General features: G+C 36.1%; 2 long non-coding RNA genes across 2 annotated transcripts in view; both read left to right on the forward strand.

Moving 5' to 3' along the window:
• Positions 1 to 20897, forward strand: part of LOC311446193 — a 133040-nt gene extending 112143 nt beyond the window's left edge. The window contains exons 4-5 of the long non-coding RNA XR_014698800.1: positions 169 to 301; positions 20460 to 20897. This is a non-coding gene — a long non-coding RNA (uncharacterized lncRNA). The remainder of the gene's footprint in view (positions 1 to 168; positions 302 to 20459) is intronic.
• LOC311446214 lies at positions 547 to 3301 on the forward strand. Its single transcript, XR_014698807.1, has 2 exons — positions 547 to 2147; positions 2647 to 3301. It is a non-coding gene; the product is annotated as an uncharacterized lncRNA (long non-coding RNA).
• Positions 20898 to 23959: the final 3062 nt, after the last annotated feature.

The raw sequence follows: 23959 nt of genomic DNA on the forward strand, positions 1-23959 counted from the left end.
ATGGAGGTACAAGAAATTAGAAATTAAGCACAGGCAATGCACATTTAACTTATTCTCACTGCATTTGCACCATCTGCATGTCTCAAATAAATCCCCCTGGGTCACAGCTAGTAGACACAGTGTTTGAATTTACGCTGTCAATTCAGATTACACTTTGTTTCATTTCAGTGCCTTGTTCCTGTGACCATCCTTACCGTATGCCTGCAGGATCCCTTCTGGAGAAAAACTGATAGATTCCTCTCATCAGCTAAAACCCAGGCATGGCGCCATAGTTAGATCTGCCCTGGAACTGCTCAGATGGGTGATATAGATGGGTCTGCACCAGGTTCTTCTCCTGCTGTCAAGCTCTGTCCTGTGATACCAAAGGTCTTGTATCCTTGCACATACCCATGGCATGCCCTGCTGCAGGCACAATCTTAGATGTCAGGTCTTTGGAACATGAATGCAAAAGTTTCTCATCTCTGGCATATTACAAAGAAATATCATTTATATATAAAAAAATAATTAAAAAAAAAAAAATCTCAGGATCATTGAACACCAGGCAGGGCCAGGAGGCTCATGCCTCAAACTGCTCCAGAATTGGAATGCGAAGGAAGACGCATTCATTACTGCAAAAGCCACTTACAGAAAGATGTACCAGCTCAGCTTGCTACTAGAATTTTACAGCAGTGCCACTCAAAACTGAAAAAATAAAAGTATCCCACCTGAAAGTCCATCATGAAAATGAGTAAATATATGTGAATGTTATGGAACAGACAAGCTTTGTACACTAAGTATGCAATAGGCCAGGACAGCCTACAGGTGAGATACAAAAAGCTGTGTGAAAGGTAGGAGTCAGATCATTCTGTGCACCATCCTCTGGGACTAGCCAGATCTCCCTGAAAGATTCCCAAGATGTAAATGTTGGAAAAACAAGTCACCTAATTTCAAGTGCAAGCAGTTTTTGCAATAGGGGCAGATTAACAGATGAGCACATGATGACACCTTTACCTTTATAGCATATATATTTTTGGGTATACTTCAGATCTGATTTAGCCTGTTCCAATGAGCCAAACATAGATACAGGCATGAGGCTCACAGTAAAGCAATCTCAAAAGCTTTGAGACTCTTGGCTTTCTTGGACACAGGTCTCCATACAGACAAGTCTATTCTATATATATAGAAGACTGTGTGCAATCTTTTTGCCTGTGTCATGCAGAAGACAACAGCATGTCACTGCTGCCACCATGACTACATGTATAAAACTTCACACACAGCAACAAGCTTGACTGAAATGAGCAAGCCTGCTAATTTCTGGTGTCTTCTTCATGCTCACACTTCTTATTCTGAGTTTGCTCATTGTCCAAAAAAAGGTTTGTAGGGGTGGATGAAATTCTGCTTCCACTACTCTGGGACAATACTGTGAGTGAGCAGACAGGGTGCCTCCTGCAAAAGGAAGGAGGAACAAGACATGTTAAATTACAGCTAATCACAGCAACTGCTTTGTCATGGGTTAAGCCAAAGCTTTGATCTGTGTCAGTGAACCAGAGTGGTGGGACTGCAGTTTTCTCTAGATCTGAGACAACCATGACAACTGTGACACTTTTATCTGTGGAGGGACAAAACAGAAGCCCATAGCTGTGATCTAGCATTGCTAATTCTTTGTTACTGCTCAAACTCCTGAAAGCCCAAACTCACATTCAAAACAGTGGCCATGGCTCCATAAGACTCCATGACAGTGGGCTGTACCAGGCTGCAGCTGAACAGGACCAAAGGGACATTATTTTTCCATGTCTTCAATAAAAGGGACTTCATCTTTTTTATTTTAACATGGAACTCTTTGCTGGTCATTGCATATGTGATTGCACTCGTGAGCTTAATGGATTGCTTCAGCTGCTGATAATGAAATGCTATCCAGACACCAGAAAAGGTCTTGGCCCTTCAGGGCACAGGTTGGTCAGTGAAGCACTTTTCTGGAACTTTTGTGAGAATAAAGGGAGGTATGTTGCCATTTCTACAGCGAGCAGGAAGAAAGAGCAGGAAGAAAGGAGATATAATTCTTTAAAAGTGACACAAAAGCAACAAGGGTAGAAGACAACAGAAGATAAAACAGTTAAAGAAGAGTGGATCTTCAGTGAAGAGCTGCATGACTGACTACAAATATAAAGGTGCATAAGTCTTATGGATTTTAAAATGCCATAAAAGAGCTATTCTGAACATTGCATGAGCTTTCATTGGTTTGTAAATCTTCAAATGGCACGTGCACGCTTGGCAAGCCCAGGAGACCCTCCTGCTATTGCAAACTGTGCAACACTGTTTTGCACACCTCTATCCTCAGTGAGGGTTGGAGCACATTTAGTGTATCCTGGGAGGAGAGCTTTCAGCTCCCTTGAAGGGAGTCAAGTTTGCACACACCAGGCTAACCCTCTGAAACTTGAATGAAACCGGGGATGGGAGGATGACCTGCAACTGACTTCAAAACAGTTCTAGCCCCATTAAAAAGAAATACTAACACATTCCCAGACACTTCTGTTGCACACATAATGGCTATCAGCACTGTTTATGCTATCATGAAGCAGCAGCTCTGGCAATGTGGACAGCACACCTGATTTGCAAGTCTGATTCATCACAGTCCCTCATTAAAGTCTTATCCCTTTTCTTTTACAGGAGCAAAATAGTGCCTAAAATATCCACTTTACCAACATGAATGCAGCTGAAAGTAAGATATTGTTAGGCCTCCTGTACCTTGGAGTTCCTAGTCTCTTGATTCTGGAAAAGCCTCAGCAACTATGGGTTGTCGGTCACAAAACAGACAAGTTTGAAGATAAATGTTTCATGGCAAAGACTTAACTGGCACCTGGCAAGTCCTGAAAGAAGGACCAGAAAGACAACTTAAATGTCACATTTTCCATTCTGAGTCTGCACAAAACACAGTTCAGGCAACCCAGAGACTCTGGGGCAGACAGCTGAAGGGGCTGGTCACCTTCCACATCGGAGGAGACTGTACCAGGTACTGTTGTCACAGACTACTGCTCAGCCTTAGCCACTCATGTCTTTATAAGTGTTCCTTTCAGTGAGGTACAGTGGACACCTGGTGCTATTTTTTGTTTGTTTGTTTGTTTGTTTGTTTTTGGTTTTTCCTATAAACACGTTGATCAAATGCCATTTATTAAGACTTGCTTATCATGTAACATGACTGCTAAGGTGGCTTGAAATGCTATGTGTTTGTTAACATACTTTAAAAAAAAAAAAAAAACGTGATAGAATTATCCATTGAAAAGAATCCGCTAATCTGGTTAGGAGGTCATCACATAAACACTAATGATACACTGTAAGTCAATACTTACTGGTCATAAAAGACAGATAATACCTAGTAATTCCATTTACAAATTGTTTAGGTAATTTCTCACATGCATGACTCACATGCATTCTCTGTGCCAGATCTTTACCTATTGCAAATCAGTCTTATCCCATCAACTCAACAAAGATTTCATTACTTAGAGCTAAGCTTATGCTTTTGTGATAGACTCCATCCTGTAAATGCCTGCAACACGAGACGGTCAGCATAAGGTTGTTGAATTCAGTGAAGCAAGGCTGATTATCACCAGCTGAAAGACCAGTCTTTCTTATAAGCATGTCCACTTATTTGGGATATTTTTTAACTGTATCAAGAATACCTTTAAAAGGTTTGCCAAAAGTTTCAGGGTTTTTATAATGAGCTCTAGAATATTAAAAAGCTCTGTAAAAGTTTTAAAGGTTAAATAAAACCCTTCTCACCCCCAACCCAAAAAACAAACAAACAAACAAACAAACAAACAAAATAAACAACAACAACAACAAAAACATAAAAATAAAAATCTCCGCAGATTCATCCACCTGAAGTCCCCTGTGGGCACATTGCTTCATAAACACTCTTTTCCCAATGTAACAGAATATCCTTTTAATGACAAAAAGCTGTTTTGTCATTCTTAACTTTTAGACCAATATTTGCTTTAGTTACTTCATAATGAAGCCTTTTCTACAGAAATCAACTGGAAAAAAATATCCTATGGAACTGTAAAAAAAGAATGTGCCACCAAGCACACTAATTTTAAAAGATCATGGTTATTTCTTCTGATAAATCTAGTATGATGCTTGCAATACACTTTCAAGTAGCCCTAAGCAGAGCTATTCAACTTTGCTTCTCAACTATATATATATATATATATTATTTTTTTTTTTTCCTGTTTTGCCACGAGATCTGTGAACTTTGGTGAGTATATGAAAGTATATGAAGAATCCCCACTATTTTCTTTCTCTTTTTTTCTGCTACTTGCTGTCTTCTGGGTTGCCACTGAAAAAGTCATGCTTTTGTAAGCTGTCTGTAGATGTTTCACTGTCTCGACAGCAATTGCCTCAAGAGCCAAGCAAACCTGACTGCTATTGGGCTCCAAATATAGGAGAGCACTCACTCTTTAAGGTGTCCAAATATCAAAACATATGTCAAATGACCAGTAACAAAAGTAAAATGCTGGGACTTAAAGAGAGGTTTCATTAACTTACTGCTCTGAGTATTTTAAGTATTAGCAATAAGTAAAACCATAACATCCTAGCTTTCCTATATTGCTCAAGCAGCTCAAAAGCTAGAATACCTAATAAACCCACTGATAGATCTTGCCTGAAAGGAGCATATCATGACACACATCAGAACTTAAAAATCCAAATGCCATTTTGTACAGTTATGATGCTGTGATCTGATATCTGAGTGAGAGAATTGCATGTCATATAATGCCATACTCCAGTTTGAAAATCAAAAGCACAGAAATAAATCTTGAGGTTAATGAAGTCATTGGACGGAAATAAACCCTGAGGTTATTAAAGTCATTGGACAACTCACCATTGTTTCTCAAAATAATATGATCTGGCCCATTGCAAAATCACCATAGAGAAAAACATAATAAAACTGATCTGTAAAAGGTACTCTTCATTTGGATTCATACCACTGTGTAATGAACCAAAATATTTGTATTCCTTTGTCAAGTAAATGTATATCCTATTATTTTAAAATAAGCTTCAGCACATCTTTAATTTACCCCACAACCAGTCCAAAAAAAAAGAGGAAAAAAAAAGACTGTCGGTTTGAAGAAAAACATTTTCCTTCCTTTTGTACTATGTGTTTTAATACGCATTAAGCTATTAAAAGAGACATTATAGCCTTCCTTAGGTTCTCTTCTTGGTGGCATTGCCACCAATGAGTTACTATGTAAATTATTGCAATCTGGTTAGCTTCTTCCATCTCTTTTCTTAACAAAAAGGGTCTGCAAGTGCTAATCAAAACGTTGCAATTTACATATTAATGAAGTTTTCATAATAGCATTTGCTTCATATGCAATATGAATTATATGGAGACTTTTAATTCTTCTTTTGAGCAACCACTACATTTTGATTTCCTGTAGTAGCTGAGGTACATTTGAAAACAAACCATAAGTGCATTACAGTATATATCTCTCTATATATCAATATAGTTATACATCTCAGTTATCAGTGATACACTCCAGTGTTTGAAGCTTAAACACAGCATTACTTGTGCCTGTGGACTGTCATCATTTACTCACGTTCCCTTGAACACATTTGTTGCAATCTTTCTGCAAAATGCTAAAGGCACATTTTTCTGCTGAGACTGCTGAGCACAAATAAGTAGTTAATCATTTTTGTGGTTTCAAAGAAAAAAAAAGAAAAAAAAAAAAAAGAGAGAAATAAAATTTTAAAAATACCACAACCCATTCCTATGAAACAGTGAAAGGTAAAAAATTCCCCTACCAGGATAAACGTCACATTAAAAAGCTGGATAGGGAAGCACATTGAGATTCCATTTTCCATTCTATTTTCTGTTTTACTATTATTTTAAAATACGACAACCACATAAGGTGTGCTTAGAATTAGATGTTTGAAGCTTTCTAATTAAACAAACTCTGATTACATCTATCTGTAAATCAATACAGTGGACTATATTGATTTCTACTTTCAGTTGAATAGCCAAATGTGAACAAAGTTATGTCCCTTAAACACTTGATTTGAAGATAGGAAATGTTAGGAAATGTAAAAAAAATACTATGCTTGACAAATTTTAATCCATATTCAAATTGAATCTCCAAATATTTTTGTTTAGCTTCCAGTCATGGGTTCTTGTTTTGCTCTTTCCAGTTAAGCTGAAGAGTCCTTTACAAAATCTTATTTCCTCACTAAATAATGGAGATGAGGTTAACTGCATGTGGAATAAACTAAACAGATCATATAGAATCTCTCAAAAGAAACAATTTTCTTCACCTGTTTTATTTATTCCTTTATACCTATTTCAGTATTTAATTACTTTCTTCAGGAATGAACTCTGAATTTTATTATTCAAAATGTTTATTCTTGGTGGCAGAAACTCCTTACTTATCAGTTTTTCAGGTTTCAGCTTTAAACATTGCCATTGGTCTTTTTGTCTGTTTCTACTGGGAACTCTTTTTCAATGGGATAACCCCTTTGACTCAGATACCTGAATTCAGAACTCCAGAAGACTTTGTTTATTTATTTATTTATTTTAAACATTCTTGACACCTTAAGATAAAAGAAGTTTTTCCCCCACCCTTCTCTGCTACATTATATCTGCTTCTCTTTCATCCATCTTTTTTTGTGCCCTCAGCAGTTGTGGCATAACTACCTGTGAACCTAAGGTGAACTGGACTGAGTTCTATTGTCTACTGTCTATTAAGCTAATAGGCTACTGTCTATTAAGCTAATTCACTCATTCCATACAGACTGACTTTTCTTTTTCAGGATGACTTCTAATATTGTATTTCTTCCATGCTGGATACAAAATATTTTGAGACCGAAATCTAGTATGTATAGGCAGAACTCTTTGAAGATAACAGAATCTTGTAGCATGAAACTTTAAATTGCTCAGGCTTACTACCCCATCAGAACACAGATTTACTTGCCTTTTAATAAAACAACGTCAATGTAATTGATAGATGTTCAAGGTATTTTACTGTCATCCTTGTACTTGATCATAAGCTAGTGTTTTAATTGAGAACACAGCCCAGGAGATTACAAATAATTTCTCTCCAACTTTTCAGGAGTAAAAAAAAAATGAGGAATTATTGTACAGAATTTCACTGCTCCTCTTAATTTACTCACTCAGTCTACTCCAAACAGTTTGTTGTTTAGGGCCTAATCCAATGCCAATGGAGTCAACATTACCTAGATTCTAGTGGAGGATTTGATTGACGTGGAACATGTTTTTGTCATTGAAAAAGTGTCTTAGTAATGAATATACCTGCAGCTTCATGACAACTACTTTAAAGCAGATTGAGGATGTGTAGGAGTTACAGAATGATATTAAAAAAAAAAAAAAAAAAAAAAAAAAGAATAATTTGCACTGAATTTCAGGAAAACACTTGAGAATAAGATTGATCAAGCTATAGAGAATATTCCCAGAGGAGCTGATAAGTGTTTCATTGCTCTGAATATTTAGAACTATTGCTAGAGAATAAATATATTTTCTATTTTTAGTTCAAAATGTTTGAAACTGAACCAATGTTCATTTCTATTTTTTTCTCTTTTTTTTTTTGAAAGTGACATATGATCAATATTTTTAATTTACTGAAACAGCCTGTTTGAAAAAGGACACATTTCAATAACTTCAACAATTTTATTTTCAATAATGAGTTCAAAATTAATCCAGAAAGGGCACAAAATATTCAGTCAGAATATAATATTAGAGTTTAATTATATGTTTTAAAAAGTGTATTGTTTCAACCAGAAAACCCCGGCTACATGAAAATGTATAGCACCTCTATTTAGAACGAATTCAATAATGTTTCAGAGATCTTACCTTCTCTTTGCATCTCCTGTCAAGTTCTTCTCCATATTTTAATCCCTGAAGGGAAAGGCAGGAATGATGTGCAGGACCAGCCATAATGCTAGTGTCCCTTGTTGTTGTGCAAAGGAAAGACAGAAAATATCTTCTATAGCTGCTTTTTTTTTTTTTTTTTTTTTTTTTTTTTTTTTTTTTTGTGTGTGTGTGTGTGTGTGTGTGTGGTTTTTTGTTTTTGTTTTTGTTTTTTAAACCAAAACATGACCTATCCTGAAACAGACAACCTTTCTAGCCCTGTGAACTTCTTACTGAAAATGTCATATGATTGAGGGCCACCTGACACATCCCACATCAGAGATCAAAGTGATGATCTCTGAGAGAGGTTAAGTGAAGAGCAGAAACTGAAGAAGTTTCACTTGAACTGTTCATAATGTGCATGCAACTCAAGATTTACAAGTTGGCCATCCTGATCTAACTCAAGGCCAACATCTAAAGCAGGAAATAAAATAAACAATATAATTTAGCACATATAATACACGAAATGTCTTGTAACAGATAAGGAAGCAAACGTCAAAAATACTGCTTTGAAACTTCCTTTTTCTCCATAAAACCCATGGGATATTCATTCCAACCTTTTATAATTTCTATGAGGAATTCTAGAAAGACTTTAAAACAGAATCCATCCTCGTTTTATGATCAGTTTATTTATCTTTAAATTTGCCTCTGAAAAATTACTTTTGTCAAAGGCTAAATGTTTTGTTTTAGTGAGGAGAATGGGCTCCCCTGTAAAGAGACTAAGTTCTGGTGTTTTAAAATAAACTGAAGAAAATTGATGGTTTTCCTTGCCATCTGGAACCTGAGGAGACATATATATTACAAAACAGAACAATATTTCAGAATTGGAATATGATGTTTAAAACAGTTATTTTGTTAGAAGAACCAGCTCACCTTTTGCTGGTGTTCCTCGAATTCTCTCCCAAACAGTTCCCAGGTAAAGATGAGGAACTAGGTCCTTCCAGAGCCATTACTCATCAGCAGTTTACATGCAGCCAACTGTGCTATGAGGGTAAGACATTTTGCAAACAAAGACTCAGATTATCCTCTGAAAATTGGCTTTCACACCCTGCAGTCTTCTTGTTCACATTCAGTTCTCTAGTACAGATATATATACAGTTGCATACAGGTATGCGTACAGGTATGCACAGAGTTCTGAGGATGAGAAGGAGGTTGCATACAGTAGTATATTTTCATAAAACTTAGCTTTTTATTTATTTATTTATTTATTTATTCTCCTAAGAATCAGGTGTTTTTTTTCGTATCTGTGACGTACTTTTGAATTTGACATTTTGTTTTCATTTTTATGTGTTTGGGGGTTTGTTTGAATATATCTCAGCTGGAGCAATGGTTTGCACAATTGCTACAAAACAGAAGTAGATTTTCAATCTGATTCTGTAACAGTGGTGAAAGTATTCATTATTTTTTTTTAGGCACATCAATAACTTTTAGTAGTTGCTATTTATTCCAGAAGGAATAACACATGTCCCAAATCCTGAAAAACAAATGACAAACTCACTTTCTGCTGTGAATGACAGGGAAACATCAAATACGACACTGTATATGTACCTGGAAAACAAAACAAAACATAAAGAGTGTTTCTGAAAGAGTTCTCAGTCAAACATTCCTGAAAAGAACAAATTCACTGATCCATACTATCTTTGTTACTTCTCATCCCAGATCAAACATCCCAACTGAATTCTTTGTACAGATACTTAAAAAGACTTTACAGACAAAATGATTCCAAACCCAGCAAAACTGCCTTGCAGATTTTCTATTCTTGTACAGATCTGCACTACATTCTGCCTCTCAGAAAACTCCAGCAGAGTTCCTTCTATAGCATCAGTTATCTATCAGATTTGATCTGCTTAGAACAGATTTAGAAAAGAAGTGGAAGCAGAGCAGCAAAAGGTTTAAAAGCATTCCCTGAGAAATATGCTATACAGGGCATCAGCATGAAATTACGGGGGAGGAAGGCAATGGGAGAGAAGCATATCTCTAGGAAGGTGGTGTAACTGTGACATACCTTGCTGATGTATGGGAGGGAACAACAAAGATCCACACTGGCCATTTTACACCCAAGAAAGGCTGAAATAATTTAAGCAGTCAATTTGTGTGATGATAGGAAAGATTAAAAGCTGTGTAAAGAAGTGACAGAAGACAGGGAAGAGAAATAATAATGGGATACTGTGGGAAACCTGGATTTGCAGTGCCTAGAGAAGCCTGGCCAGTGAAAGCAAAAGCCATCATTAGGAGATAATGAACCCTTCTGATCTTAGGAATTACCAGAAATTACAGCATGAATAATTAGTTCTGTATAGAGCTGCAAGGAAACTGGGACACCTGTGGTGACAAGTTTCCTTATCATGCAAACTTTATATCCCACTAAATATGAAAACATATATAATATTAAATCCATCTCTGCAATAGGAATTTAAAAGTTCCTAACAAACTTATTGCTTACTTCTATTACCTACTCTTATCTCACAAAGAAATGATCTCAAGCTAGGTCCCATAACATCAGAATGTGTCCTAGATTCCTCTCAGCTTTCCTTGTAATGAAAGACAATGCCATGCTTCAATGAAATTAAGATTGGAATACAGCCAGAAGCATCTCCTGTGGTGTAATTTCCTTTCCTTTAAGAGAAAGGTGCTTTTAGTTGTAACATTCTGGCTATGGCCAGAGACAAGACAAAATAATGTCATTGCCTCACACTTAGAAAAAAGTGACAGATGTCATTGTTCTGAAGATACTAGTATACTGTAGAGACATGGGAAGAACAACAATGGTAGGCTATTAATATACTCTTCCTGTACACCAGGTGAAGTTCTCATGCTTTCATATGTTTAAAATTGACATGCCTAATTTAAGAGCAATGAAGAAATATGGAACAAAACATCAGTGGAGAGAAAGTGATGTTCAGAATTTATGGTAAGGATCCAGCAAAAGACAATTTACCTGGAACAATGAATGCACAGGTTCACCTTAAAGCATTTGTCAATACCTCAGTTTTAGCTGGGAAATACAGCCATTTAACTTGCCTCTACATTTCAAATATATGAGCAAACGGAGGTGGTTTGGACCCATGTCTGAAAAAGAGTTACTGGCTAAAACCTTTTCCTCTTTTTCTAATTTTTATTTCCCAGGTGAAGTTAAAAAGCATATTTCAAGTCACCTCACACCAGAGTTGTTAACAGAAATTCCTTGTTTTTCTATGGCATTTGTGCTGGAAACAATTGCCAAGTTGTCCAGGCTCTCGATTCATGGAGAAGTTAAGATTTAACCTTGGCAGAAGGCCATGTGATTGACATTTCCATTGCCAGAGTTTTTCCAAGTCATTTCAAGAGCCAACTAGATTTCATTTTGCCTTATCTGTAGGTTATCGTTCTTACAAGAATCATCTCATTCTGGCGGGATCTTGATTTAAGGCTTTAAAACTCAGCTGGGCTCAAACAGTTTTTGCAAGGTCACAAACACTGCAGGTTTGCTCAATAATACAGAATTAGAAGATTGAGTGCCAGCCTTTTCAAGGTCCTAGCAATAGTTAGATGTGCTGCACAGTCTTGCTCTCAATTAGGGCAATTTTTAAGGCTGACAGCAGCTCACAATTTTATCTCATGGTTCTCACCTCAACATTTTTTTCCAGTACACCGTCATGACAAAAATTTGCCTCCCTTCCATTTGCAAGCTACTTGGAGAGTCTACATTTGTGTTATATTTAAATAAGCATATTTCATCCAATCAAATAAAATTTCCCTATCCAAAAAATGTCTGCTGCTGTAATTGACTATTTCAACCGTGGGGGCATGTAAGATGGAATGCTTTTTTTGCACCATACTTGCATATGAAGGATCAGCCCTGCAAAATTATTACTGTGCTTGAGTTAATTGGCAATTATTTTATTAATTGAAAATAATTAATTATTGTCAAATATATTGCTGCTTTTTATTTTAAGCCATTCCCCAGGGAAACAAAATAAGCACTGAACTGTTGGTAAGTAACTGCAGGACATACATAGTTTCAATGGGTTCACTGTGAAAACATTATGAGTTAACTTGTAGATGTTGCCATTAAATACTCCCCTCTGGCTAGTCACTCATTAATCCATTTCACTGAAAGAGGGTAGCTAGCATAAAATCCTAGGCAAGTGGTCATCATACATATGCAAAATGGCTCTGAGATTCAGATGTCCCATTGTGAGTGAAGTTCAGAATTGACGCCAAATGCATGCATGAGTCATATGGGATCCTGAAGGGATATGGGGACCTTGTAGGTCTGTGTAAGCCAGATCAGTGGTATAAAGCAAGCACCATGTGGCTAAGGAGTCCTTGATGTGTGAAACACTGTGAGCATGTTGTATGTTACATGAACATCTTCTGTGTTGTAAATCTGAGACAGAAATCAGAGAGCCTTTTACCCAATAAAAACTTTTTATTTTTATTTTGAATTTTGAATTTCAGGTATGTGTAAGTTTTAATTGGATGTATCATGACAACTCACTGTTACGTTATACAACACACAAGTTATGTTGTATAACGTAATACCATTTACAGAGAATAAAACCATGCCTTTTAAACCTTAACATTCGAAGTAGGAGCTTTTTTTTTTTTTTTTTTTTTTCTTATCTTATTCCATTGCTAATTTTTATTACTAGATATCTCCTCCTTCTTTAGTTGTCTAAAGTAAATTGCTAAGTAATTGCTACATACAAGATTCTCCTCAAAACCAGAGGAAATGAAACTAAAATAAAATATTTCAACGTTGCAGAACATTAAAGGAACAAGGTAAATCTATACAATCAGACTTAGCAAGAAGATGGTTTATAAACAAAGGAGCCAACATGCTACATAAAGTTTTATTTTAATAATGATTGTGAAATAACACAATAATTTCTCTTGCTTACTACTTGCATTGCAGTAATATCAACAACAGAAAGTTAAAAATCTCCACAGAGGGCTTTGGTCTCAGTCCAGCCATGCACTTAAGCAAATATACAACTTCAAGTAAACCTACTGAATTCAAAATGCTACTCACGTGCTTCAAGTTAAAGTGTTTAATGATGCTCCTGGGTCAGGAGCTTAAAACATATGAAGCTGGTTTTTTGTTTGTTTGTTTGTTTTGTTTTGAAACAGCTTAACAATGTCCAGTTATGTGATTCTTTATCTAATGAAGAATAGAAAAAGGTTTCTTCATTTATATTTTTCCTTCAGTCTTTTCCAGTAAGAGTATTTTCCATTACTTAGAAAATTGCTTCCTCCTGAAAAGCACCCCACAAACATACATTTCAGGGACTAACATAAATATAACTAGCCACAGTACAGGCACTCAGGAATAGCCCTGTTATTTATTATATACCATAAAGAACATCTTCTTCCCATCACTTTGAATTGTCCTTGATGTCGTGCTCTATACCTTCAGCAGAGCACTACTCTTTCTTTGCAAAGGTCACTGAAACCAAGTATGGTGAACTAGCTGAAGTCTGGCCAGTAGCTTGTATAGCAAACAATAGCATTTCAATTTCAATTTCCCTATGGAGATGATTCTATAGCCTGCTTGTCTTTTCCAGTACTATTATATGCAGTCAGAATTTCAAGAACCGTTAAACAATAAAACTTTTTTTTTTTTTTTTTGGTCAACTTGTGTTTACAGTTTCCTACAGCTTTTATTGTTTGTCATCCATTTCCTCTTACGCATACAAGCATAAACTTTAGCCTACTTGTTACAGCCTCAGAAACTGAAGGGATATAAAGGCCATATTCACTATTATGAAGTTTTCTAAAGATACCTATGTTGCAAGATTACATGCTAATAACAAATAGCAATTTTGGTGTTCTAACTAAATATGTCAGATGGTACTTGGCCTACATACTTGGACCATATGGACAAGCAGCATGACAGCTTCTGATCCCACAGCAAACCATTTATTAAAATCTACTTTGTTTACAGATGTACTACCAGTAGTAAACTGTGAAAGAATGACTGTACAAAGTCCTTATGACGGTACAAAGTCCTTCAGTCATATGGAGAAAGAAGTAGCCAATAATAACAAAACTGAAGATGCTACTAGGTAGGGTCAATCTATGGATGCTACATGAAAATACAGCTGATTGAATATGGTAAGCATTTTCACATCTCAGAGATATTCTGTACTTGCTTTTTCATTATGTTCAAAAATCTTTTTTTGTTCAGTGGGTCTCAGTCAATAATTCACACTCATAACTGAGTATGAATCAAACACAACTACTTAGGGATTTTAACAAGACACTTTACTGACACCAGATGTAAGTTAACAGGGTAAGCTGCAGTGTGTAACTAGGTCATGAAGACTTTCTAAGGTAGCTATTTATAATAATTTAGGTATTTTTTTTATCCTCAGTCATTTACCATAGAAAGGAAGTCAATATGTATAAGTAGCTGGAGAAGGCAAAAGCAGTGTCCAGGATATGGAACAGATAAAGCAAGTGGAGTGATGAACTCCACATCTAAGCTACTGCTCAGTGTAGCCCTTGGCAGCAAAGACAAGCTTTAATGTTAAAGGATAATTCATGCAAGTGAAATCATGGACTGACTCATTATCCTGAATTTCCAAAATTACCTCAATATTTTGTCTGTGTTTTCCTGAGACATGTTGTTTCCTCAATCACAAACCTCAACACTGCATGCAAAACAGACAATTTAAGAGAAAAGAAATACAATATCAGGTAGAATTAATAAAGAGTAAGTTATCTGTATAAATAATAAATAACTTCGTAACAGTCTCACTTTCCAGATACGATAGTGAGTACTTCTAGACCAGTCTGCCTTCTAATTGAAACAGTAATCCTGCAATTGTTACTTAGCTCCAAGACTACTATTGTATTAATAGAAGTCCTTGACAAAGAACACTCAATGCCTGTTGAACAGTTGGTTGCATGTTCTCTACTTTGCAACCTTGTGAGAGTGCTGGTGAAGGCAAAAGTCTTCTGAAACCTCAGTACCATTCTGCTGTTTGAAAAAAAAAAGCCCCATACCACCCCAAGTCCACAATAAACAATATCACAAGACTTTTAGGAAATTTAGTAAAGAAAAGGAAATAAAATAATTAAAGGAGAGAAATACATCATAAAGCTGGTTACAAGCAAATACTACCTCAAAACTTGAATTATTTTAATATATCTGTTGCAACATTCCTGTTTGGCTAATCTCAATCTAGAATTGTGCTCCTTTTGCCTGATATTTTCAAGAATTTATCTAAGCAATTTGAAAACAGTGAATACATCGAACAAAAAGTAACATTACTTTTGATGAAAACTAATTGACCTGCTTCAGTCCCAGTCTCAAAAGTGAATGCAATGTCAAAGCTAGAAGCAATGTGTCAGAAGAACCTGGTACAAGGAACACCTGTGGTCATAGATACCACTAAGAGAGTGGCAGTTTACCTCAATTCTTTGCCACAGCCAGAAGGGGGCAAAAACAAATTGTATATCCAGAAACATCACTTCACGAAATGGAGGGAACAGTTTCAGTCTTCAGAGGAAAAGGATAAGAATATTTTTGTCTCCTTCACCAAGATAACTCCTTCATGAGATGGAACACTGCGAATGGTGAATATAGTATACATTACAAAATAGAATGAAGTAAATTCTTCCTATACTGAATGCAGAAAATACCACATAATAAAAACTGAAAAAAAAATGCAATTGAATTAAGCAATACCAGACTCTCATAAATTTACGCTACTTGTCTCTAAAGAAATTAAGTACCACAGCATGCTCCATCAATGACCCTACACATTTTTGCTAATATTTTTCCATAATTGATGTCACGGACCTATCTTGGACTAATGACATTATGTTTGCAAGTTTCTAGTGCTCTCTTCAAGGAACTTGGAAAATAATTTCCTGAAGACTTCATCTGTTTCTATCTTCATTTTCATGAACTCACATGGCTATGAATTATCTTCATTCCAGTATTTTCTTTCCTTAAGATACTAGAAATTTTCCTTTATGATCTAATCTATATCACAAAGATCATGACCTTGAATTATTTAAGATATAAACTAACCCATTCTCAACTTCAAGCAGGTGAGTATTCTTTCTGAAGCTGGTGCAAACATTTGTAATTTTAAGTCATATTTTAAGTGTTTTGTAAGCCAGGGTCCAACTCTTTTCCCTTTGGCTATATTAAAGAGCTGATGAAGCCAAAGAAAGGAAGAAAGCCTGATTGCGGCCTAGTTATACAAGTTGGATTGGCATGGCACAGACTTACAAGTGGTTTCTCCCCATCATGTGGCCAGGTCCTCACTTCCTCCGATATCCCAATTTATTCTGCATATTCCTGGTTCCTACAGAGACTCTAGCCCCTCTCTTCAAACAATTTTAGTTAGGCAGAAACCTGCATCACTGCTGCAATCAAAGAAGCCTGCCATGTGGAAAGGTTTGTAAAACTGAAGAATTTATTTCCTTTCTATTACTTTTACTGTTTTGTTGTCTCCCCTACCTACAATTGGAATTTGGCAGTCAAATAATAATGGAAAGGGAGAGGTAGGTTACTGTCAGTCAAAAAGTCCTTTAGTTTCATCTGTGCTACCAATGTGCTCTGCCCTAGCCTTAGCACATCTCTGCTTCTGCTTACCTGTCTGTAAAATGGAGCTATGATTAATCCCCTGCATCTGTTACCAAGTAGGACAGAGCTCTGGAAACAATTAATACACTAAGTGTTGATAATAGGTTTAATTAGGAAATGTAATCCTTGCCCCAAGCAGCTTGCCATTTCTTATCTCTTCTTGAAATCTGTCATTTTGTTAAGACTTTTTTTTGGTTCCCTAATCTCCTTTTTAAGCATATCTATTTCCAATTATATTTTTCATTTACTGTAAGAACAGAACCAGAATCCTTTGTTAGTTGAAATACCCTTTACAATTCAACATTCAACAATGCTAATTATGTTCTTGACTTCCTTATGCTTATTTTTAGAGATTTCCCAATCCACCCCTCACTACATTTTGTATATATTTTTAAAGAAGCCTTCTGTTTATAATTATTTTTACATTGCCACTTAAACAAACTTGCATCTGTTGCCTTTTCTCCCTCTAGACTGAACTGAGATGGATTTTAATTGCATCACCAACTGTTTCCAAAACACTTCCTAGGTTCTCCACTAGACTCCCTCTGCATAATAAAATCTTGACCAATAAAATACTAACTAAAATCTGTTAGAGCATTTCATATTTTCTCAAAGTCAGCTTTCCTGCAGTCCAGAATGTTCACTTAGTTTCCACCAGCCCCTAAGAATATTTTGAACTAATGATATTGTAATGTCCTGGGTGTTTCTTTGCTTCAGTCCTATTAATCATACTTGGTATATTTTCTAGGACTTGGTCCAAAATAGCCTCTAACCATCTGAATGCTTCAATAAGCCATGGAAGAAAGCAATCCTGAAATACCTCTCAAAATGTGTTCCTCCTCTTCATTTTTGAATTGAGTGGCATCCAAATCAACATCTGAGTAATTAAAACTCTGCCAGGATCAAATATCCTGCCTTGTTACAGGATTCTCCAATGTATAAAAACATTTGCTGATTCTGTGTTATTTTATTTTAACTACCCTTGAGATGTAAACTCTCTCTGTAGCATCCTAGAATCAGCTTACCATTTTATGGCTCTAATTTCTATACAGATTTATATGTCAGCCATAATATCTCAAAGTTCTGCTTAGGCAGTTCTCTTACCCGCTGCTTTAATTTAATTAACCCTTTGGCAGATTATGTATTCTTCATATTATGTGATATTTCTCTGTTAAACTATTAAAAGTGTCTTTTAAATAAAATTTTATGTATATATATAAATTATAAAAAATACAAAAAAAAAAAAGTATATGCATAGAAAAATACTGGCAAGATGCACACACATAATGGAAGAGAATTCAAAACAACTGCTTTAGAATATAATCTAATTGTCATGCTAAATTCTGCTTAACTTCCTTATCTGAGTTACAGGGTTTTGTAGTCACAGGCTCATGATTTGCCCTTGCTGTCAGTGCAAATACTGTTGGTAGAAATGGATATCTGTTTACCCTTTCAAGTGGAAAATGGGTCTTGATAGATCAGACAGACAGAGCAACAGAGATCAGAAAATAGGTTGATTAGATTTTTGATCCCAGAATCATTGAAAAATGAGGGTGTAATTCTCAGGGGAGTAGCAATGCACCAGTGAGGGAGTTGGGGTACAGAGAAAAGTATATCAGTGATAAGAAAAATACCCCATTCACCGAAGTAAGGCAGTAGCTGAAAACTGTCTCAGGCAGTGAAAGATTGTAAAGGGAACTGGAATTACATGGAATTTACCTGAAATCATAGGATGAAAAGTCTGTACAAAATCAAGGGTCTATGCATAGGATTCAGCAGAGAATGAGGCAAAAAATGAGGCAGAGGTTGATAGAAATGGTTGGAATTGTGTACCCTGTGATCTCTGAACATATCGAGGATTTTTCCCTAAATTAGATCTTTTTCCTTTCCTTTCCCTACCATAAGAAATAAGAGAAAATTATTTTATACTCCCTTTTATTTTTGTGAATACAATTATACATATGAATTTCTAAAATATTTCCAGTTGCATATTTCCCATACGATATTCATTTCAGGAATCAAAACAAACTGTGCCAGGTTCATCCTCCTAATTTCTCTTGACTCGCTAATCAACCTTTTCATTATCTTTGTGAAGATTTGGCCTGTGCTGAATAATCATTTTCCAATTTCCCTTATACCTCTAATTTAAACAGTTATCCAAAATCAAATCAGTTCTCCTTTTCTAGCAGAAGTTTCATAGTGTCCATCTTAGTTCATAATCCCCTCCTTTTCTTCCTTTGTTGTGTGCATCCCCTTCTTCTGAATTACCTACAAATGTCTACAGAACCTTTAGCTGCTTGGACAGCAAAGTTTTTACCATTTCTGTAACAAGAGTCTTAGAATCCAGTGAAGGTGATGAATTTGGAAGCAAAGTTTCAGATGAGTTCTGAATTTCTGAGAGCTATAAGATCATTCTCATTAGGATCCATATGTCCCGAATTGATGGCACCCCCTTAGCTTTTAAAGTTTTAAAATTCCTGTGCATTCTACAGGAAGAGAACAGATCGGGAAGAGAACACTCAGGGAAATTCATCATTGGGAACCATCTAGAATGGCTTAAATTGAGGCACAGGAAATCTAGGGGGAGATTTGACATTGCACCCCTTGAGGAACCAGCTCTTGCCCAAATCATATTCTCCTGAGCCCCATGTCCAGTTGCAACGCACAACTGAGGCTTATAGCTGTCCTCAAATACACAGATGCCAGAACAGCACTTGTACAAACAGCAAACCTCGGAACATGTCTGCTTGCTAATTTGAACACAAACTTTTTTTGCAGTGACACAACCAAATAAATCTGGTTTCTTATCATTGAACTGAGCTCTTCTCTCAATGTCATGCAAGTGCACGGCTGTACCTAGAGAGGAGCATCAGAGGCTAGCTGGGTAGGCAGCCTTTTTTTCCTATTCCAGAGCTTGATAATCCATGCTCTATCACTGCTGCACCACCACACCTTTTCACTTCATTTTCAGTTTAAAAAAAAAAAAAACAGAATACCGATAGTAGTCTCAAATATACTGAAAAGAAAGGCTGATAAATATCTCAGAGATAAGCATCTTACATGGAGCTTAGTTGAATTCTTCAAGGAAGAAGGAGAAGAAATAGGACAGGAAGATGGAGGAGAGGAAGGAAGCAGATGAAATTTGCTACCCTACTCAAATCAAATCTGACAAGTGGTGAGAAAAACACTACATGGTGAAAGAAAGCCATCAGGACTCCCTCCCTTTAACAGTGGCCTTTGTTCACATGATTATGGAGTTCACATGGAGTGGATGTGACCATGAAACTCTGTCCGCAGATGACCTGCAAATGGCATTAATTGTCCACATTGATCTTTTACCAATGATGGTAAAATGATCCACATTAAGTAGATGAACACTTACAGTATCAAAATGTGATTCTTGAGATTCTCATTTTCTTAGTGACTTTAATTCAACATAGACATTGGGGTTAATGATATGGGAAAGGACTTCTTTCTCTGCTTTTATAGTCATTGAAAAAGTTGTATAGTTATTTTATGGTAATATTCAGACTGCATTGCCTTTTGGAGCAAATATATATTAAAGATTTAAGTACAAGATCTTTCTCCTTAAAAAAAATGTTTATTTCTTGTAATTTTCTGGAGGCTTTATGAACTTTAATTTAAACAATCAGTATTTTTCCCTTCTTTTTCTCCCATGGAGTCTTTTTTTTTTTTTTTTTCCCCAAGTAATAAAAGTGAAAAATGAAGAAGGTGAGATGAGAAAGGAAAGGAAAGGAATAAGGATCACCTCTGATTAAGGATGCATTTGATTTTTCTAAATAAATTCCTTCCCCCACCTTGGAACACCTTAAATTGAGTAGAGCTTTTACCTTGATTTTTTATAACCTAATGGGGAAAAAAAAAATCCTCTTTTTAGCCTGGGTCTTTCCTGAAAAATATAGACAATGGGAAAAGTATTTCATACATTATACCCCTCTAATTGTTATTTCTGTATTGCAGCAAAGGATGGAAGGTGCATGTCTGTCTTTGATGAAGGAAAAAAAAGGACTGAAATAGGAAGAAAAACATCTGAATTACCTTCACATCACACGGCATTGTCATCTGAAATCCTTGTTATTTTGGCAAAGCTTATTTTAGTTAATTCTCAATTTTGTCCAGAGCAGGACAACTCAGTCCAGTGAAGTGGTACAGATACAGGAGGTCCCTACTCATTTTCAGCACTCTGAGTGATGAGTCTTTGCAAAACTGTTTCTGCGATGATTAATGGTAGATTTGACTCTGGGAGGTAATTATAGGTTTTGACAAGAAGTTTGAGACACTGGGGATGAAAGTGACTGTGAAGGTTTCACTGAAGAAACCAACCCCTGACAGGCACAACATGCTCATTACAGAAATTCTGAAAAAGCACAAAGATCTGAAAAAAAAAAAAAAAAAAAAGATACAGCAGAACATATTTTTATTAACCCCACTGCTGCTGATGGCAGATGTATTCTCCTTGTTGTCTGGAGATGGATGTGATTTGTAACCCCAGTAACTGCAGTCTTTTTAAGGTGCAGAGGTTTGTTTGTTTGTGTACTCCCTCCTATCCTTCTTCCTTCACCCTTTTTCTTTTGAGCATTAGGTAAGGGGTGTGGGAGAGGGAATATCAGATAAATAGCGGCATGAAAAATAAATTATGACTGATCAGAAAGCTCTTGCCATCTGCAACTAGTTCTATTTGCTGCTATCATTTTTATTATTTGGGTTTTGGCAGTGTTATGTATAAAGAAAATATCAAAGCAGCATATGCATTTCTGAATCTCAGAATACAGAATTCAGCAAAATTCTGAGAACTGGAGCAAAGCCTAATTAAAAGGGCTTCCTCTAAGGACAAGGTCCTTAAAGAAAGCAGGGCTTCTGGTAGGAGCTCTTAGTGTCAGCAAGTGCTTTAGGCTCTTCAAAAAAGTACAATTCAGCAACATTAGGCTACAGTCAGGGCTGACCATCTTGTTACTCCCACCAACAGACCAACTAGGCTATTACTATAGACTCCCTTAATTCCCAGCTTGAGAGGAGCAGTCTTCATCATATGCCAGAGAGCAAAGTCCTAATGTGAATTCAGAACTTTTCCCCCAAGATTTTTTTTTCCTAGTGAATAAGAGCACTGAAATAGAATCCTGCTGTAGAAATGGGCCATGAAAAGACATGCCAAATCTATATGTATTTATGATTCATACATTCCTTTATTCGTCTTGCCACTATCAGGCACAGTCCTAGTTTCAATAGCACCTTCTGGCTCCTTTGTGCCTTTTTGTCAACATAAAGCAGCTGTAAACCTGCCTGCTCTGGCAAATTAAGTTGTTTTGTATTTCTGGAGTGATGCAAAGGGAACCCACCCCTTCTGCTCAGTTTGGTTATTAAAGAAGGAATATATGGGGCACACAGGAATCACAAAAGTCAGAGTAGAAGAAGAATCATGGGCCAAATTCTTGAGCTGCCATAATCCAGTGGCAATCTAAGGGAGAGAAGGCAAATTATACTAGCTGGGAGTCTGTGAGATTCCACCATAGCTGTTTTGTCAGAAAATAAAATGACATTATTAGGCCACCTGTCACCAACATTCCCCAGAATATATCTTCTCAAGACGTTTGAGAGAATCTGTGAAAAAAGAGCACATCTAATAAAAATGAAATTAGGTATCATTTGCATTGCTTCACTTTAGTTGTGAACAAATGCCCTAACACAACAGAAGCTTATCAAGAAAGCCAGGGAACTACGTATCATAAGGATACAACACTGACCAGAGTCAGCATGGGGCCATTTTACTTTCCTTCAAAGCCATGTTCTGGGATTTGGAGTAAAAAAGTTAGATCAGAAGTTTGGCCTGGAATTCAGTCTGGGAATAAATCTAACCTGCAACACATAACAAAAACATTAATAAGCAGAACCAAGGTGAGAAGCAGAGCTGCTACCAGTGATACAATTGGAGTTTTACTTCTCCAGGCAGAATCAAGTCCTTATTGTTGTTATACACATGGGCACCATGACATTAAAAAGTCTGTGATGCAGATTACCTCATCGTGTTTAGGTACCTAATATAAGCCAAGATCATTTAATCTAAAATCAGATATCTGCAATACAGAAATAACACCTTGAGCTAGCCACATTAGTATTGTATTATTTAGGGGAGAAAAAAAAAAATTGTCTAGAAATGCCTATTTCATTGTTTTCTTCTACATTTCAGTTAGATAAATCCTGTCTTTGCCCTCCTGGTCTCCAACTACAATCAGTGATGAGAGCAAGCAAGATGATCCAGAGAGCAATACAGAGCACTAGTTATCTGAACAGTCCTTATATTATTCCTGTCTCTCTCTGTACTAATTGAAAAAGGAACCCAAAGTGACTGCTATCATGAAATAAACACCGTGAGACTCACTTCATTTGCCTCATAGAGGATCCTCAGTTATCCTCTCAGAATTAGAAAGAAGGTATCTGGACCTATAAATTTCTGTCCAACAGGTTTATGTGGACTAACTTTCACTTTAATATATTTGTTTAATGGTCTTTCTTTACAGAAAACACAAGAGGAATAAAAGTAGTTGGAGTACTGTAGCATCTAAATTGTTCTGTGACCATTTTATTCTCTCACTCTATAGTGAGAGAAGCAGCTCCTGGAAGGTCATGGTCTCAGGACTGGGTAGATGAACATCAGAAAAGGGCAGATCATGCCCTACAGAGTTGAGGGGAAAAAAAAAAAAAAAAAAAAAGATACAAAACATGATGCCTCGATGGTAAGCTTAATCAAAAATCTGCAAAGGAAAATGTTTAAAATTGTAGAGGAAGTTTTTCATTATGTATTTGTAGCAGCTTTTCACAGTTGAACAATATTTTCATTGAAAGCAACTTCAATATTATATGCATGAAAATTGGCAGAAACTGAGCTTTACTTCTTCTCATAAAGTACTCACATAAGAATTGCTTGTATTTTCATGCAGTCAAGGCCAGAGTACCATGGGATTCACAAGGCCAATTGCAGCTAATCAAGGATCAGATAAAAAAGCATCACATTTATTTCACCAGCTCTAGAGTACATAGTTCCATTTTCTAATAATTGCTGTCAAGACATAAAATAAAAACTCAAAAAGACATCTGTCAAATGAAATTTTAATAACATATGAATCAGAATAAGTTGTAGCCTATCGTTTGAATATTCCAATAGTAGAAAAGGAGGTTAAATTCAAATAAATTATTCATTGAGAATATTTGCTCATCTCTAATATCTCTCTGTATAATTTAAACAAAAACAAAGGTGTGCCACAGAATAAAATAAGATTTTTAAAAACATTTACTTGAATCTAGATGATACAATTCCCTATATCGTTCCAAAATACTTATTAAACATTTGAAGAAAACAAACAAACAAAAAACTAATGCATAAAGAATATATTCAATTGGCAGATGGCAAATGCATTATTTATTGCATCTAGTTATTGATGAGTTTTCATACCACCTCGTTGTTC

The sequence above is a fragment of the Aythya ferina genome (assembly GCF_964211825.1).
Source record: "Aythya ferina genome assembly, chromosome: 1".
Lineage (NCBI taxonomy): Eukaryota > Metazoa > Chordata > Aves > Anseriformes > Anatidae > Aythya > Aythya ferina.